Raw genomic sequence first — 13,863 nt, 5'->3', positions numbered from 1 at the left:
AGGAAAAAGTAGTAGCTCAGTTTGCCCTCAGCTATTTTCCTTAACAATGTTCCCGCTAGCCAGTAATGGCAGCAATATCCAGCCTCTATCCAAAATCCAAGCTCTATCCGAAATTCAAACTCTATCCCACAGAGACCTTCACCATTAAAAGTGAAAACCAGGGCCCTTACAAATCAAACCTTTTCGGTGGCAGAGCCCGGAGGCAGCTCTCCTAACTCCACCGTGTGGTCACCGTGCCAGCACCTCAGTCATTTAGCACCACGGCTTAGGGTACCCTAACGCCATCACCCTGGCCAGGACCTCTTGTAGCTCCTTGCCCTACTCAGTAGTGTGTCCCGTGTTCAGCTTCTGTCCCCTGCTGACACATGAGTCATTTTGGGAGTGGAGCAGGGACGAGAAAAGCCAAAAGTGTGCCCATATCCTCTGACATATATCCTGTCCAGAGCTCTCCTGCCGTGATGGAGCTGACCACACGAAGTGCACACAGACAACCAAGATCTTGCAGAGTCCATCCCCGGGCTGATCCTGCTCAGACAGATTGTGGCTTATTCAGTGGCAGCTGTCAAAAGTGAGTTGCATTGTAATCACTGGAAGGGAAAAGTGACAATGAAAAATGACAGTAGCCCATTTGTTCTCCAGATTCAGAGGTGTCCAACAAAGGGGAAAATATGTCCCTGCTTTTCCATTTCACAATGATGGATGAAGAAGTCTGGGAGGATATGTGTTTGAATTTGATATCGGGATCTTGAGTCATGCCTACCTTTTGAGACACAATATTTAAACAGAGAGCCCAAATCAGAAGATGTTCCTGGATGGTGAAAGTGGACATGAGTCAGGGAGGGACTTTCAACCATCTCTTTCAAGACTCTCCATTAAATGTTTGGTTAACAACACTGAGGAGAAATTATGTTTAAATTAAATATTCTACCTATTTTCTTTGTGAGTGCTGAAAGAACTACAAACTGAGCTAAAAAATACCCCAAGGAAATACTCCTGCTATTTCCAAAAGAAAACCAGAAAATAAATAAATTTTAAAAAAAGAAGGTGGTACTTGATGATTTTAAAGAGGTACTCTCCAGCTCATAACACATGGGGAAAATAATCTCAATGTCATGAACCAGGGGTGGACCTGGAATTGCTACTGGTAGGTGACAGTGAGGGTTTGGGGAATTCAAGGTTTGCAGTTTTGCAGTTACTCAGCCCCACCAGAGCCCTTTTCTTTTCCACAGGTTTCTTTCCTCAGACATGGAGTACAACTATGAGGCATTATACAGGGCTGCTAGACTTTTACCATCTAAAATCAAGAACATGTTTGGCTGCTCCCTCACAACATGAATAAGTTTTCTGCATATTCCCCTGCCCAGTTAGTGTGAGGGGTGACCATCACAATTTTTTTGTTGCATAGAGGGAAAGACGGATCTTGACCGTCATTGGGGCTGTGCTCACCTGGCAGGTTTCAAGTGTTCTGTGCCAAGGACAGTCCTGAGAAACGCCCTGCACAGCTTCTCCAGCTGCCATTTCATCACCTTTGAAACACGTTAATGCTCCTGAATGCGGCCACGAGGTTCAGGCATTGACACCTTGGTGAGGAAGTGGAGAGTGTGCGGTGTGGTTTGCTTTTCCAGTGCTTGCACTGCTGCAGATCTGGCCTTGCTGTCAAAAAGCTTTTTGGCCCTATGTGGGCTAGAGGCTTGGCCATGCTGTGCCAGCCAGGCTCCCTCCTGTGGAGAGCTGCTGGCCATGCCAGTGGCCTGCGCCCTGCACACCCCTGGCCCCACCACCCGGGCCTGCCCAGCTGAGTCCCAGCTGCAGACTTCAGCTCTGCTGCTCAAAGACTTGAGACAAAAGGGGCAGCCCAGGTGGGAAAACAGAAATGTTTATATAAACACAGCAACACAGCTTAAATCAGGCTTCTCCTGCCTGATTTTTGTTTGTATCTCTCCAGACAGGTTTTTCTCTCTTTCCAGGGAGAACTTCCCAGCTGAGCCTTCAGCAGAATTGCACTGCTTGTGGTGTACACCAACACTGCTTCATGAAGATTTGGCTTCAGCCATCGTCCTCAGGAAACTGATTCAATTTTTCTGCATCTGGTGACTGCTGCCCAGGGTCATAGTCTTTCATAAAAGAGCTGATGCAATGCCAGGGCCATGGTGCATGGCAGCAATGAGCAGAGCCGTGTCATGGGCAGCACAGGCCATGAACTTCAGCACTGGATTTCTTTAGAAATATATGGTCTAATGAAGGCTGTTTCCACCTTCCTAAGACCTCCCCACTGATTCACGACTCAGCTGAGGCACTGGGCTAGTGAAAAATTCTTGCAGAATTCTTTTTGTCAGAGGATCTCACAGATTTCATCAAGATTGGGGACAACGAGGCACAAACCAGCAGTGAGGTTTACCACAAGACAGTATCAGTGAGCAGATGCTTTAAGAGAAAGAACTGTCACATTCCTGTCCTGGGATGCACTAACCACCCTGGTTTTGCTACCACAGTGCCAGAATGCAGATAAAAACATCAAAACTAAGCTAACATTCTTTTACCATAACACATTCCTTCTCCCCTAAAAAAAAAAAAAAAAAAAAAAAAAAAAAAAAGTTTTGCAAGGGGATTTAATCTATTTCATCTGGTGTTGACATCTTGGAAATTTTATTGGATCTCCTCAGTTACCCCCCCAAAACTGTTGAAAAAGCTACGTACACAAAAATGCTTGCTGCAAGGGCTTTGCAAGGTTTGTTTGACATTGTTTATTTATCTTTAACAACATTCCCTGTCTCCCACTTTTTCTTCTATTTCACAGCTGGAAGTTGAAACAAGAAGAGGGGACTCAAGTAATGAGGGAATAAGCTGAAAACTGGGGAAAGAAATGAACTCTATGCCAAAAATAAAGGCTTGCAAAAATTGATTTCCTGAAGAAATATGAAGCAATTCCAGCTTTACAGCTTTTTCTGGAGACAGAGAATCATGCCGTGGGTGTGGGTGCTGTGGGTGCTCCATTCAAAGAGCAGTGCTGGGGTGGCTTTCCATCCTTTCACCAATGCTTTCTCTCCTCCTTGCCCTCAGATAAGAATCTGCTCTTCAAAGGTGTTGAGCCCACTCTGCAGAGCAGTTGAACACTGGCATCATTCACCACTGCTGCCAGTTCATGGTGTCTCTGGTTTTGACAAGTTGACTTTTGGGCACAGTTACGTGTTGCAGAGAAATAGGGTAGGGGACCATGGCTTCAGAATGAGCTGGCACAGGACCTGGCTCAGACTACAAGAGTTCAGAGTTAATGCCTGCTTGAAGGATGATGGCAGCTGCAGGTCTTTCAGGGTTGTGTGTTTCAGGAGTTCAGGTGCCAGGGATCAGATGCCAGCTAGTGGGATCACCACCCCTGTTTGATGTTGTTTTCTCCCCATGCTTTCTTTTGGGAGATGATGAATCTTTGTTATATTTTCACACACTCTTCCGTGTCCAGGAGAGATAGCAAATGGCTTTCATATTTGAAGTGTAAAGCTAAGAATTGTTTAGTCACCTGGCTCCAGACACATTGACTTGAGGAGCCTGGTATCATGGCATTTACCAAAAGTGCTATTTATGTTTACAAGAACTGGCAGCATCCTGGTCACTTGCTTGCTTTCTATCATGTTCCCCCCACCACACACACACCTTAAAACATCAACTGTTGCTCTATAAATTCAACGGTTTCCACAAATTCCTGAAGATCCCCTGCTCCATCCTCACTCTTCAAGCATGGCTAAGCTCAGTATGGATTACCTGGGCTCCTCAGCTGGGAGCACCCACAAGAGCAGCAATGGCCAAACCCCCAGCAGCCTTTGAAAGGGCAACGTCTGGAAGAAGAAGCTGATGCTTACCTTGTCACCCTGCTGATGCTGAGTGGGAAATGTGGGGTTAAAGGCAGTCAATAAAGTAGCTGAAATCACTCGAGTCTCATTGCCAGGGTTAGAAGGGAATGCAAATGTAACTGGGGTGACGGCCATGGCTTCAGGCTATGACTAGGATGGCTAAATTCCCTGTCATTGATGAGAGAATAAGCGTCAAGATAATCTTATCAGCATCAAGAATAAGGCTGATAACATGCTGATGACTGGATAGGGTGCTTATCTCTGCACTTTGCTCCATCCCTGGCGGTCTGACTCAATGCCACACGCTCTGCCCACCCTCCTCCCCTCCTGTTACCCCAAATAGGCTTTGCTCCCAGTCCTCGGGCTGCCAGCAGCAAGAACCCAGCCGGTATTGTCTAAACAGGGCCATACAATGGGCAGCATTGTTGATACTGGATTTTTGCCCTCATTGAAGATGACCTCACAGCCCACCCCTTGGCCACTTCAGCCAGCCCCTCGGGACTGTGAGGCTGTCTTTGGAACTCGGGTAAATAAATTGGGAGAGGAGGGGGAGAAAGGGATGGGGACCAGAGGAACACAGCGGTCTTTGTGTTGCCACCCTCTCTTCAGCACTGGTGCTCTCTGGTGTCCCTCTGCCCACATCAGACACGGCAGGCCAGGTGCCAAGGAGCCGCATGCCCATCGCCGCCCCGCGCTCTTGGGCAGCGGCGCCTCTGCGCTGCTGCAGCCTCCCTGCTCCGCGCTCGGCTCATCCCAGCTGGCCTGTCTCCTCCTCCAGGCCTTCCGTGCCTTCTTCCCCACATCTGCAACCTACATCTCCTGCCCCTCTCTTCAGGCTGTCCTCCTAGGAACCCCCTCCCCTGCTGCCAGCGCCGTGGGAGTGCCGAGCGGGGATCTGCGGGAATGCCACCTCCTGGTGGCAGATCTTCTGACCCAGCTGAGGCGGCGTGGGCAGCGCCACAGTGTCCCGTGCTCCGTGGTGTCAGCCCGGCTCAGGTGCACCTCACACGTCCACGACACCCGCTTGCGTCTGCGGGCGGATCTCCGCCCGTGTGGGGAGAGAGGCGATGCTGCGTGGCTGTAAGCGTGAGCCCTGGGCACACATTGCCACATCGGCAGCACAGGGGGAAATTGCAGCACCGGGGAATGAGGAGGGCGCATCCAAGGTCAGTTTGCAGCTGCCTCTCGGGCAGAGCACAGTGTCCGTGCCACTGTTTGTGTGCGTGCTCTGCATCATTGCTTTCTACCATGTCTCCTTGCTGCAACAGCAGCCTGACCTTTTGATGACTGTGCCAACATTCAGGAGAACAAAAATAGTTTACCAAAGTTAAAAATAACCTGGGGTCTAAAGATTTGGGAGACATCTCCCTTACATACTTGCTGGCTGAATCTCAGATATTCATTTTTATCCTGGAGAGGTTTCTGATAGACTCCTGTTAGGGGAAGCAGGCATACCCCAGCAGGGAGACACTGGTGGGGTTGCCCTGAGAATGCATACCTGCTGCTGGGATAAGAAGCAGGAAGGACAAAGGAGAAACTTGCTGGACACTCAATCCAATCCTCCCTACTCTAGGCTTATCAATGGCATACAGAAGAAAACCTCAAAGATGGGTTGTGCCTCTCCCTGTCTGCTGCTTCCAACTTTATCTACATCCATACCTCAGGTGCTTTTAAAGTGAATGTTTTCTTTCCTCTTGGACAACAGGACTAGAGCAGAGTACTGTACTCCTCCAAAAGCCAGCATTGCTTTTCCTCTTTTCGCTCTCGGCTTATCCCAGTGAAGAACTTCATATTGTCAGCAGCATTTTATTGGTTTGGGGATTTTTTTGGCTACAGGGATGCTGCTCCTGTCTTTGTCTATGTCCATTTGCAACTGAAAATCCTTCAGGATTCCCCTCTGAGCAGAGTGCCTCCCCACCATGGTGTATAGGCTGCAGCAGTGTGCATGGCTGGCCCAGTAAAGGACATTTTGACTTCTCAAGGAGAAACTTCCTACAAGCTGTTATGTTTCTGCCCAGCAAAAGGTCTTGTAAGCTGTTAAGTTTCTGGCCAGAAACATTTTGAGATTTCCTTGCTTGCTCCTTTACTTGCCTGCCTGGTTTTGCTGCCTTTTTCAGGTCTTTAAAGAACTTGTCTACCCTGTCTACTCTAAAGAATGGAGCTGCAAATACTCTTCCTTTTCCATGTCTACCTCCTCACTTAAAGTAAAGGGCTGCAGACTTCTGGGTTTCTGTTAGTTTTGGTGGGTAAACATGTCCCATATTAACCTGGTGTTTGTGTTTGGAGTGTTACTAGAGAGAAAGTTCTGTTGCAAGTGTAAAAGAAATCCTGAGCAGGTAACACTGAGGGGACCCTGCAGCCCCAGCAGATGATAATCTGCTCTTATCTACTTCTGTTACCTTTATAAAGCATCCTCATTTTGTCTCTAAAATCTTGTGACAGTACTAACGCAGCAGTCTCATTCAAAATGCCAGTCTACAAAGGCTTCTTACAAAGTCTGGTCCTCATAGCACTGGAGAGGTGAGCAGATGATTGATCACCACACACATTCACACATTCACACAGACATTTGGTATGTTTTGGAAGGTGTGTGTTTTCCTTTGTCTGAGCTGTGTTTGAGAGGATCATGTTTGCAGAGGATTCAGGTATAAACTTCAAGAACAACCAATGTTGGCAGGAAAATTACTTCAACCTTCTCTAACTGATAATGCCAGGTGATTTTATTCTTGATTATTCGAGAAAAGAAAGCTAGGTAAAGGTGAAATAGCAGAATTTTATGGCTTTTGGTACAGAGTTACATGACATTATCACCACTGTTCTTACCCTCCTAATGTTACCTAGATGAAGATGGTTGTGGATGTGTTGAGAAACTGGGCTAAGAGCCCCCACTTTCAGTCTGAGGGTTGCTGGAACAACTCTGGGATCCACAGCTGTAGTACAGCTACTTTGAATTTCCCTGCTGATACAGGTGAAGAAAGAGCAAACGTCTTCCTTCTGTAGACTGTAGTGGACAAGGAAGAGTAGAAAATGTGTTGTTGATGACCCTGCTTAGCTTTCCAGTAAGATCTTGCAAATGGGATACATGGACTGAACCAAATAATAGGATGCAATTCACTAGGCAAGTACAAAGCTCTAGTTAGAGGTGAAGAGAGAATCCAGGCAGAATCATTTGCTGCCTGTCCTGCAGCAGCAAAGTCTTGGGTTCCTGTGTGATACTCAGCTGTATAGCTTTGGGGGATAAGTGCCTGTCAGGATGGCATCTCTCAAGCCCCTATCAAGGGACTGCAATGTCTCCTGCCCAGTGATGTCCTCACCTCATCACAGCTTCTGTAATATTCTGAGAGCACCCCACAGATACTCCAGGATCCTAGCTAACATGCCTGAATGCTGAGATAGAATGAGTCTGGAAAGCACTGGAACACAGATAGGAGCTAACCGGTGTGCAAACACACAATGTTGCCAGAGACTGGTTTGGCCCCAACTCCTTCTTCACCTCCTCTTTCTCAATCACTCAAGTATATCCTTAAAAAACTGGCTCAATCAGGTGATTGATATTCAGGGATGAGCCAATCACATGCAGCACCTAATCCCAAAACTGATGACAGACTCTTGGTGTTCAGACGGCCACCTAAGCCTTTCCCATCTTGTCTTTTTACCCATAAAATGTAAATGTAATGGATTATTTGGAATTACATGGTGAGGAATAAGGAGAGAAAAATAAGTACTGTGCAGAAAAATGGGACTGTGCAGGTTGAATGGGTAAAATTGCACTGCAGACAAATGATTTTCATCTAAACAATGATTTGGTTACAGAAAACCAGAGAATCATTTGCAGCTCCTGAGGAATCTGCTTCTCTGGTCTCTAGCCAGCACCTTTCCCCAGAAGAACAGTGGGCTGAGCTGAGGATGTGCTGAGGTAAAACTAGAGCAGCTCTTTAGTGTCCAGAGTATTCTGGTCTTGGTTTCCAAAGATGTCAGGATTCCCTCTTTTGCATTTCGTCCCTGGGGCTCACAGCTGGATCTCAGGAGGTGCCAGGCCTTCAGATGCAGGGACCCTGTCCTTCTTCTGGCGCTGCTGGATGTATGACAAACATTTCTTTCACCCCAGGAACAGGGTATCTCCTCTTCATCATGTGTTAATGTGAGCCTTAGCCATAGACTATGGGAAAAACAACATCAAAATGTCAACTGCTGACACTTGACAGCTGCTAGAGGAGGGGGAGAGGGATACTCCTGCAGCAGGCATCAGAGATGCCTGAAATTTTTCCCTGGATGACCCTGATTTCAGTATCTCTCATTGCTAAAGTTTGCTCCAGGCATGACAGGAACAGGCAGGGTGAGTTCCCCATCCAGGAGTGAGTTACATGACAGTTAACCAGCGCTGGGGATTTACGTTTGAACAGCTAATCCAGTTTTATACCCCCAGCCCCACCCTTTAGACTTTCCCTAAATTATTCCACATGGGATATCACCATTGTCTGCCCCTACCAGAGGCCCTGAGAGGTGGAAGTATTCCTAAAGTCAACATGCAATGATTAAACTGCAAAGAGCTTGGCAACTTTCAGCAGACGGCCACAGTCTGTCCCCCATAGCATGTCTGCCACTCGTGCTGCAGCTTGTGCATTATATGCATGGATCAGTAATCAGCAAGAGAAAGTTTTCCCAGGTGGAATAAATTGCACTCCCTTCATCACAAACACCTTCACTGATCCTCAGGCGGGATTGGTTGATAGCTGAGTGCTCTGCTGAGGATTTAAAGAAGCCTGGCTGCCTCACTCCTGGTTGTAGGATATTGCTGCTGCTTTGTCCTGCAAGGACAGGCTGGGTCTTGTTGAGGCTGCGCTGGCTCTGCCCATATTGTTCTTGTTAAGCGGGGTGACAGGCAGTAATTGACTGAGTTTGATAAAGCACAAGCCCCATGTGGTATGGAAGGTGAGTGCTGGGGGGATTGGGATTTGCAGAGCTTGTGTCTGCTGGGGAACGTAGTTCCAGGCAGAAGAGCCGTCTGAGGAGGGAGCGATGCTGGCAGGGGGGACCAGCTGCACGAAGGGCACAAGACGGGCGTGTCCGGGAGGGACAGGGACACCGGCGGCACAGGGCAGCGGAGGGCGGTGCGTGCGGCCACGGCCGCGCTGGGAAGGCTCCGCGGGGCCGTGCGCTCGGCAGCGGGCCCGGGCTCGGAGCGCCGGGCGCTCGGGGCGGAGCGGAGCGGCGCGGAGCGCTGATTTTTCTCGCGCTGGCGCCACCTGGCGGCCCAGCCCGGCCCGGCCCGCGGGGCTGCCCCGGAGCCTCGGAGCGTCCCGCGGCGCTCAGCCGGAGAATTTCACCTCGCCGTCTCTGAGGTGGGCTGGACTGCCATCGCTGAGAGATCTGAACACCATCCTCGTGGGATTCCTCTAAAAAGGCAGAAAAGCTCCAATCAATGCTCAAAAGGATCAATGATGCTCCAAGTGAGCTTTTCCAAACAGGGCAACCCTGTGCCAGTTTGTAGCCATACCCTAAGAACTGCCCAGTATACCCTAGGTGGTCACAATAGTGAGTTTAAGTGCTTTACTAAACTCATAAGTATGTAACTGAGGAGTAGATGAAAAGCATTGAAGTATAAATAATAGCTAATGAAACCAAACAATATTTCAGTGCAAGATTTACTGTGAATAAACGGAAAAAAATCCACAGACATTACCTATGCTTCAGAGATTAAATGCTTTAAAAAGTGGTGGTGCATTTAAAAGTAGGAACACCAGCAGGCACACAAATCCTGGAGGAGGGAAACAATTCCTCAAGAGAGACCTTCTTTTAGAGTCTTCCATTATATGAATTCTGCTATTCCATCAGAAAGCTGGATGTAGCACTGTAATTCTCCATCGTGCTTGCTTCTGTTAACAAAGCTGATGGAAACTACAATCTCATCTCTCACATCTGATGCATCCTGCTATTTTTTTCCCCAATGTGTTAATGCAACATGTATTAATGCAACATTTCCCAAAAACCAAGGGATCAGCATTCCTTCTTATCGCACTTATTCAGCACAAGCTTGCAGCCTGCTGTATTCTCAGGGATATTATACAGAGACTCTCTTGCACCTGGCAGATAGCTGGATTGGGGAAGAAATCTTTGGTCTGAGTCCTGCTTTGTCTTTGTAGGGACAGTGGCAGGTGTTTGCTTGTGATATGCCAAGGGACACAGCCCGTGTGTGTCCCTCTTCTTGCTGGCTGTGATAAATCTGGGTAAAAAGAGCAGCCTGTATCCAAACACCCTGGTACTGACAGCAGCCCAGCTTATGAGAAGTGACTCCTTGAGCCCTTTGATGGAAGCTCCCTGACTTGTGACAAGTGTGGGTCACCTCTGGGAGTAAACTGTGGGTTGGTTGCCACCCCAGAGCTGGTTTCATTGCACAGGAAGAAATACCTTTTGTTTTGAAGCTGGTTCTCCTGAGGCACTTCTGTATTTTTAGGCGTGGTGCTCAGCTGGGCGTTCATCACTGCCCACGGTGTGTCAAACACAGACTTTCTCCCAGCAGTGCCAGCTGGCCCAGACAGTTCCTAGGAGCACAGAGCGTGTCTGCTGCACGTGTGTGTGGTAACATGCCCACACATGGATCTGCACAGCTGCATGTATCACAGTGAAGTCTCAAGAAAACAACACCCTGCAGAGTGACACTAAAGGTTCTTTGTAATCAAAACTGATTTAGAGATCAAGAAAACTTAGTTCTGTGTTCCAAAAACAGGAGAAATCAACATTATCTTGTAAAGGACCTGATAACTTCATCCTATACCTGCTTCTTTCTGCTCAGGTGGAGTTGCACATGCACAGTCCCTGTGAATTTGCAGCCAGCCAATGAAGTCCCCACTGAAGGCCACTGCACGGGTACATGAACGTAAGAGAGCTCTCCAATGTGTTAGGAAATCTGTAAGTGTTAGTAAATGTGTCTTTGTACAGATGTTTGTGAAAACTACTGCTAAGTTGTACATCATGGTAACAAGTTTTTATATGTCAATTTCAATCTGTCCTTAGCTACATGTCCTAAGAGTTACTCTCTTCACCTTCTCCTCCTCAGGCCGATTTATCTTGACAGATTGGAGACATGTGGGGTTGCTTACTGAAACAGTTCTCTATCTTGGTCTGCAGAAAACACCTTTTGTGCTGGCTCCTCAACAAGTCTCTCATGAGATGGTTGGATTCTCTAGCCTCTGAACATAACTAGAATGAGAATGGTATTACTAAAATGTAGATAAAAGCCACCTGTTTGCAAAAAAAGAGATCAACAGAGAAGACTTCATTTAAATGAAAAGTGATGAAAACACATGGACACTAATACATTGTGTTGGGAAATTTTTCCAAATGTCTCATAAGCTGTTTACTCAACACCAAGGTACTGTGCTTGGAAGTCTTTTTTTTTTATTTCTGATGTTTATCAGTTGATTAGTGCTGTCACCACCACTTTCCCTATTCCTGATGCAATCCATAGAGATAACAACTATCTCTAACTCTGTTTATGTTGCCTGGAAGTGGGAACCAAATGCTTGTGTTGATGAGAACCCACTGAAAATGGATTATTGCCAGGAGAATTAACGTAGCATCCTAAGTAAGAAAACAGGAACTGGGATATAGAATTGTTTATGCATGGCTGTGTCTCTTTCTTTGTTTGTTTTAGGTGCAGTGAAGAGTGACTATAGAATACTGTGTACTGCTAAACTTATACACAAGATTTCTCAAGAACAAGACATCTGCAAAACTTTAAACCTCAGTGATGATGATTAAACTCCGGGAAGAAAACTAAAAGTATTGTTCAAAATCTGTGCCAAAACTGATTCTGTTATAAAGCTGGATACTCCTGGTCCTCTACCAGCTCTATTCAGCACAGAAAGTTGGTCAGTAACTGGTGTCCCAGCATCTCCTCTAGCTGGTGAAAGCATTCCCACCAGGGCCACTTCAGCAGAGGCTGGTGAGCTCCTGGACAGCCTGACCTCTTGGGTCTGGTGAGCAGACTTGCCTTCAGTCCCAACAAGTGACTGCTCTTATTAACTGGTAGGACTTTTCTTCTAACCATGACATCTAAACACTTTGTAGTTCTAATTCAGTGTTTGAGAGAGCTTTTTTGGGGAAAATTTATGAACTCTTTGGTGCTTTCTTCTTTTTAAACAAAGGAATTAAGTGTGGGATATTGTTTAAAGGTCTGTGTGCTTGGCACACTGACAGAAGAACTTCAGTGGCTGTGGTACTTTTTCTTATTCTAACATGCTGAATCCTGTTGTGATGTAGTTTCTGGTTTTAGAAACAGTCTTCCCTGGGTATCTCTGAAAGGTTTCTTCTAGGCCTGCTGAAAAATGGATCTCAACAAAGAAGGGAAAAAGAAGAATGGAGAAGGGAAATTCTGTTGGCTGGTTTTCACAAGAATGGAAGTTTGGCGAATAAGGCCCAAGGCACTGTAAGGAAAAGAGATGTGAGGTAAGTGCTCACAGATGCTACCAGACACACACTGTTCCTTAGCCAGGAAATACTGCTGCTCCACATGAGCTAACATCAAACACAACAGAGGGCATAGCAGAGTGATCTATGGGGTCCTAAAGTCTGGATCACGTTCTCCCCAAGCCGACACATCTCCTATCATTCAAGTTTACTGGCTGAAAAGGAGCTTTTTAGACCCACATAAATTGAGTCACCTCATACTGCCTGTAAAGAGTTGCATGTGTTTCCTTAATTATAGAGTGCTCTTCATTCTGCCTTGTGTTAGGCTCTTCAAAATCAGGTGACACAGACATGATCTGTCTGCTGGGCTAGGTGGGTGACTTGGTCTTTCAATACAGGACAACGTCACCCCTTTCACCACCTGGTCTGCGCCCCAACTTCTGAGAAGGCAGATCTGTACCTGGTTCCTGAAGGATGGGGTGGGATGTGCTGTGCCACAGGCAGCAAGAGCTGCACTGTGAAAAAACCCCACATTCCCCCAAAGCAGCAGCTCCAACGTAAGTCATGCTACTGGTGCGTGGGCAGGGCTATCTGCTGTATGGTCCCAGGAGTGCATTGGGTGGCTGCCTCTGGCAGCTGGCCTTTCACTGAGGCTCACCTCGCTCCTTAGCACTGCTGCTGCCTGGGAGCTCTGCAGATGCTTCCCATCCATTGAACACGCTGATTCCATGTCACTGCTTTCATCTGGTTAGCGAGTAATAAAACACAACAGGCCCTAGAAATACCAAATTCAGTCAAAGGATCCAATCCAGACTTCTAGTGACTTTCCAGCCACTAAGGCTGCCCTCTTAGTGCCCTGTGCCAAGTTAGGTCTTGTCTCACCGTTGTTCAAGCAGCTGCTTAGTGCCATGATCTTAGGTGGCATCTAGGGGACATCTCTGCATATCCTAGCTGGCTTGGCAACATCACCTGTATGAACATCAGAGTCCAAAGAAAACATCCTTATCTGGGCCTACAGGTGTTAGAGATGTTGCTTCCATGGCTAATGCCAGAAAAAGAGCAACTTTCAGCACCTGTAGAGAGTCACCTCTTCTGAATTATGAATTCAGACCTGAGGAAGCACCAGGCCCAGGCTACACATTCTTTTATAGTCTCACCACCAAGACAAGTGTGGTGTCCTGGGGTTAAGCTCTGGGACCCCTCAGGGTACAGTCACAGACCTGCAGGACCTGTGGTGCCTGGCATGACTTCTCGCTGGTGGCCAGTGGCAAGGTGGATGCAGGCAACTCCCAGCCACTGTTATTGCCAGTTTTGCCTGTTTGTTATTTTGATGGTGTTTTTGTTTGTTAGGGTTTGGTTTGGGGTTTTTTGTTGTCTGTTTGGTTTGGTTTTTGTGGTGGTGTTTTTTGTTGTTTCTCTCTCTCTCTCTCTCTCTCTCTCTCTCTTTTTTTTTTTTTTTTTTTTTTTTTTTTCCTTTTTAAATCCGGCTTGCCTCAGGGCTGGCAGGCACTGCAGGGCTTGTGGAAATACCGCGAAAGCAGGAGATTCCACCCCCTGGTTTCCAAAAGGACCGCTACCTTTAACCCGCGTTTCACGGCTCATTTGCACC

Source organism: Pyrgilauda ruficollis, unplaced genomic scaffold, assembly GCF_017590135.1.
Source record: "Pyrgilauda ruficollis isolate IOZ18807 unplaced genomic scaffold, ASM1759013v1 scaffold15, whole genome shotgun sequence".
NCBI classification, from domain to species: Eukaryota; Metazoa; Chordata; class Aves; order Passeriformes; family Passeridae; genus Pyrgilauda; species Pyrgilauda ruficollis.
The sequence above is the reverse complement of the archived record's forward strand: the minus strand, read 5'-3'. Positions refer to the sequence as shown.